This window comes from Bos javanicus, chromosome 2, assembly GCF_032452875.1.
Source record: "Bos javanicus breed banteng chromosome 2, ARS-OSU_banteng_1.0, whole genome shotgun sequence".
Lineage (NCBI taxonomy): Eukaryota > Metazoa > Chordata > Mammalia > Artiodactyla > Bovidae > Bos > Bos javanicus.
In genome coordinates, this window is record NC_083869.1 from 5,941,208 (window position 1) to 5,947,207 (window position 6,000).

Sequence of the window (6,000 nt, forward strand, 5' to 3'; positions counted from 1 at the left end):
CCGGCCCTAGCACCCCAAAAGATGACAAACGACTGGGGAATCCAAGGGGAGGGAGACAGCAGCGGGTGATCGGGGCTGAGAGCGGTGACACCCCTCGCCCCGACGCCCGGGCTCTGGACCCGTCCTCGCCAGCCGCCCCCCCTCCGCACAGCAGGTGTGCGCGCCGCGGGGGGGGCTCCCCGCCCTTGGCTCGGCCCCCGGCGCTCCGGGCCCCGACTCACCTGCGGCGGCGGCGGCGCTCAGCTGCGCGGGGCGCGGGGCACCATCTCCCCCCGGCGCGGGGCGGCGGCTCTGGGCGCCCGGGCGGCGGCTGTCGGGGCGGCGCGCACCATCTCGGGCGGGTAGCCGGCTCCTCCGGGGCTGCGGCGGGGGAATGCGAGCCGGTGGGGAGACCAGGAGCGGCGAGCCGAGCGCACCGGCCGGCCCGACCTCCTCTCTCTCTCCTCTCCTGCCTCCTCCTCCCGCCCGGCCTCCGCCGCTCGCTACCGGCTGGACCCGTTTCAGGGCCGAGCGCTGAGCAGCCGCCGCCAGGTGCAGCGCTCCGCCTCCTGCGGCGGCGGCGGCGGCGGCTGCGTCGGCGGCAGCTCCTCCCGGCTTCCCGCCCGCCTGGGCGGCCCCGGGGGACCCGCGGCCTCAGCCCTGCCCGGGAATCGCGCCGAGCTGGTGGAGAGGAGACGCGAGGGTCGATCCTCGGGTCCCCCGAACCCGGCTGAGACAAGCGAACGATGCGGGCCTAGCTCCGGGGGGATGGGGCGGAGAGCGAACGGAAGGCTGGTTGGGAATTGTAAATATCAGCAACAATCATAGCCATCGTTTATTGAGCGTCTATTAAGTGCCAAGCAGAATGCCGACAGTATTAACGCGTTCGTTCTGCGTCTCTAGACCGACCGTGGCCTGGCCAACAGTCCTCAGGTGACCCGGGAGAGAGGAGCTGGGCAGGAGACAAATAACCAGGGTGGCAGGACTCACCAGGGAAGGGCCGAGACTGAAGCAGGCTTTCAAACTGAGAAGGTGCTACCCGAGTATCTCGCTGAAGAGATAACGATGTGTGTTGCATCAGAAATGTAATTAGAGTTGTATTTCTGGCTAGACATGCAGAGAGGGTGGGGAGAGTGGTGTTGGCTGTAAAAGGTATTCCTTCAGCAGGCATTTTTGGCTATAATAGGTATTCCTTCAGCAGAAGGAATTTTTGGGGCGCCTGTGATGGGCTTTTGGGGTACCAGATCCTGCTCTCAGGGAGCTTATGTCTTGTTCTGGCAATAACGACAATAATAATGACAGCTAACATGGATGAATGTTTCTCATATAGGAAGCTCTGTTTAAGTACTGTTTAAGTTTTACCGTAATCCTAAAAATATAGGTACTATTATTCCCATCTTACAACTGAGGACACCAAGGCTGAAACTGAATGTGACCTACCTAAAATGACTTAAATAGTAAAAGGTGAGAAGCCGTTCATGTCTAGAGTTTTAGCTCTTAACCACGAAATCGTACTGATGAGAATTTTATAGGCCACGAAGCTTTAGGGTCAGAGGCCTAGAGCTTTAGAATAAAACAAAGTTATGCAGTCACCGTGGCCCCTCCTGGAATCTGGGACTGGGTACCTGAAGCTTATGCTCCATTAGCCTCATGATGAACCCACTTGCAATACAGATAAAAGCGAAACAACGAAAGGCACTGGGTGTTAAAGCCTCATGAAGGAGATGGAGGTGGTGATCGGACTCTGAAAAGGACAGGCTTTGGTCTGGTGTGGCCTATAGATGGCTTCCCACGCAGAATTGGGAACTGAAGAACTACAACCAGTTGGTAGCTGTCATAACAGAATTATCATGCTTCTTATCTGTCCCAATATTAAACAAGCAACCTTTGGAAAAAGAAAAGGAAGAAAGTGAACAAACTCCAGGTCTAACATGATTCAGTTTCTCTCCTGTGTATGAAAGGAAGGCAGGAAGGACCTGGGTGGGGTGTGGGGGATTGTTCTTAATCTAGAGCTGCCCAGAGGTGGTTCCATGTTGACAAGTGAAGCGAAATCATTCTAGAAGTTGAAGCTGGTTTCAGATAGGAAGGGTGCCCTCAAGGGTCAGCAGAGCACAAAATGTTGTTTTAATTGGCATTTTTAGGGCAGGATTTTTTTCCTGGTGTATGTGTGTGTGCTCAGTCATGTCTGATTTTTTGCGACCCCAGAGACTGTAGTCCACCAGGTTCCTCTGTCTATGGAATTCTCCAGGCAAGAATACTAGAGTGGGTTACCATTTCCTACTCCAAGTTTTTCCTGATAGCCCCTTCCCTTTTCAGTATAACTAAGGAGAAGATGAAAATATGCAGAAACAAAAAGTGACCTGCTTCTCCTCCCACATCTCCCTACTCCTGGTGAAGTGACTAGTGGGTGTGGATTGGGAAATTAGCTTTCAACTACACTACAAGGCAAGCTGTCCTAGAGATCATTGCCCAGAAAGGCTCAAAGACAAAATTAGGGTGTTGAAATCACGTGGCTAATTGAATCAATTTAAAACGCAGAAGAAGAGATCAGGAGATAGATTAACACACAGACTAGGGTATAAGCAGATGGTTTATTTTATGAAATATGCAGAGAACCTGTGCCTTTATCTCCTGTGTCAGTTTTCCTGTGCTGATCATGGGATTATAAGGATCAGAGTTGAGGTCGATCCTGGCAGTCAGAGGGTACCTGGGGCCAGAGGAAGCACATATTTTCTCTACTGAGAGATAAGAAGTGAGGATGGCTGGCCAGTTCCAGCTCTCCAATTAGCCTGATGAGCAGCTGTGGGATTTTATCGGCATTTCTCAGGCAGAGAACAAATGGAGTCTGTGTAGCTGTCACCAGTGGGTGGTCATTTGAAGCCTGCCTGAATATTGAGTGCTAGTAAGCTTCATGAATATTTACTGTTCCAAGAATATTTGGTGCCTACTTGGACTTTCGGACATTTCCTCTCTACGTTCAGCTGATATATGCACTACTTAGTCTTACAAACTACTTGCTTTTATTTAATTTCTTCTCCTTATCGTGTATGTTTCTCTTCTTTCCTTTGGCAGAATTGACTTCTTAAATAACAAAGCAAACATATTACAATAGGTAATAGTGAGAAAAAATAGCTCACACTTACATAGAACTTACCTGTGCCAGGTACTGTTCAAAGCCCTTTTTAAGTATTTATTGATTTAAGCCTCACGACAGTCACATACACGTAGATACTGTTATCACCTCATTTTACAAAAGAGGAAATCGGTGCATATAAATGTGGAGTGACTACCAAACTCAAACCACTTGTCAGTGATAGAATCTGCATCTAGGTAGAATCGCACCTCGGTAGTCCAGCTCCAGGGCCCAGGCTCTTAATCAGTCCCTCTTCCTAGCATATGCAAACCCTTACAAACATGAATATTCACATATGGCAGCTTGGGGGATTTTATTTTAAGCCAAATGATGTCATCCAGTTTTCTCTCAGCAACATGGGACACGATGGACCCGCAGCTCACCTTGAAACTCTCCCTTCCTCTGACTTCTGTGACGGACAGCCTTGGGTTTTGCAATTCCTCTCGGGCCACTTCAGGTTCCACTTCAGTTTTGTTCTTGGCCTCTCTTTCCTCCTTTTTTTCTGTGATTGCTCTCACCCCCTCCCTTGGCTTTAATCCCGGAATATTTAAGGATGCCCCCAACCCCTCTCTCCAGGGCAGCTCCTCTCCTGGTGCCGGACACATGTGGCCAATTCCACAGGGTGTTTGTTTCACAGGTGCCCATCTACCACCCCTCCCCCACTGGCTTTTACTTCTGGGTTCCCAAACCGCCCTGGGCTTCTCTGGTGGCTTAGATGGTAAAGAATCTGTCTGCAGTGCAGGAGACCTGGGTTTGATCCCCAGGTTAGGAAGATCCCTTGGAGAAGGGATCCACTCCAGTATTCTTGCTTGGAGAATTCCATGGACAGAGGAACCAGGCGGGTTACAGTCTGTGAGGTCGCAAAGAGTCCGATACATCTGTGTGATTGACACTTTCACTTTAAACCATCATCCCCACCTGGTTGTGCAAAGCGTTGTACTTACCTCTCCCTTCACCCTAACCCCCACACCCAGCATGTTAATTTCCTATGCTGCTCTCACAAGCTACCATGAATGCAGTGAAGTAAAACAGCAGAAATTTACTATCTTACATGTCTGTAAGTTGGAAATCCAAAGTGGGTTTCTCCAGGCTAGAACCAATGTGTCTGCAGGGCTGCATTCCACCTGTAGGCTTTGGGGGAGAATCCACTTTTTGGACTTCTCCACCTTCTAGAGGCTTCTTGGCTCCTAGCCCCTTTCTCTCTTCTTCACAGTATATACATCACTCTGACCTCTGCTTCAGCAGCCACACTGCCTCTTCTGACCCTCCTGCCTCCCTCTTATAAGATCCCTTTTGATTACACTGGGCTCACCTTCCTGGTCCAGGGTCATCTCTTCCTCTCATGAACCCTGACTTGATCATATATCCAAAGTCCTTCTGGCAATGAAGGTAACAGAGTTGCAGGCTCCTGGGATTTGGACATGGACATCTCTAGGAGGCCATGATTCTGCCTATCACACCCAGTAAACACCAAGCCCTGTGGAGTCCACCTTTCAAAATATTCCTGGAATTTGACCTCTTCTCTGTATTCCTGTGCTGTGCTCATGCATGAGGTACTCTCTCCTCTGCCTTATGACAGTCACTTCTCTGGCCTCTCTGCCTCAGAGTGTTTTCTCACCCCAATCAATCTTCCTTATTTCAACCAAAGTAATCCTTAAGAACACGAGACAGTGTCATTTATTTGCAGCCCCTCAGGGTTGCCCAACACCATGGGGTACCTACCGTACATACTGTGTTGTGCCTCCTGGATGGGCTACCAGCAGACCTTAATTCTCTACTTAAAACCCATCCAAGTGGTTAGGACTTTACGTTTTCACTGCCAGGACCCAGGAACCCTGGTCAGGGGAACTAAAAATCCTGAGATCCCATAAGCAGTCTAGCTCAGCAAAATAAATAAATAAATAAATACACCATCCATCCAAGGCCTCCTTTACTGTAACAAAGAGATTCAAAAGTCCAGTAGTTAAATAGGATTATAATTTTTTTTTCTCATGTAGCAATCCACAAGTAGGTAATCCACGATTGATAGTATGACCCCACCATCCACACAACACGGATTCCATGCTTGGTCCAGGTTGACCATTTCCAGCAGCAGCACATGGGCCAGGGAGAGGATAAGCTCTGGCACTTAAAGGGAAGCCCTCAAACTCTCACACTTGCACACATCATGTCCATACGTATCACCTTGGCTGAGACAGTTGCATGTCCATAGCTGAGTGCAAAGGAGGGAAAGAGTTTTAGCTACGCGGCCAAAGACCCAGCTGAACTCCATTGCTACGAAAGAAAGGGAGAATGGATTCCGGGAGTCAAGGAGCAGTTTTCCACAGGAGAGAAAACAGTGTCACACAAGGGAAAAATGAAAGAAGGTAACTTAGATTGGAAGATAGGGAGGACCCTTTGAGGAAGTAAGAGTAAACTGGACCTGAGGCATAAGTTGGAGATGACCAGGTGGAGAGCTCTGGGAAGATTTTTCCCCTAAGAAGGAGCTGACTTGAGGCAGCTTAGGTAACTGGAGCAGAGGGAGTGGTGGCCTAAAGGGAAATGTCAAGAGATGAGGTTGGAGAAGTAGGCAAGAACCAGGTCAGACAACAACCTTCATGTGATGGGCATCACAGCAAGCATCTTGAATTTTAATTCACATTCAGTGAGATCTATTGAAGAATGCTTAGGAGATCTGACTTGTGTCTTTAAATCACTGCAGCTGCTACATGGAGAATGGTATGGAGAGGGCAGAAGTGGAAGTGAGACTCAGTTGGAAAGGAGTTAGTGGTGAGGAGAGAGATTAGCAGTGTTTTGGGGGCAGGGTGATGAGCAGTGGGATGAAGAGAAGTGGATGGATTCGAGAGAGTGTGTTGGAAAGTGTCTCAGCACACTTGGCGATGTACTGG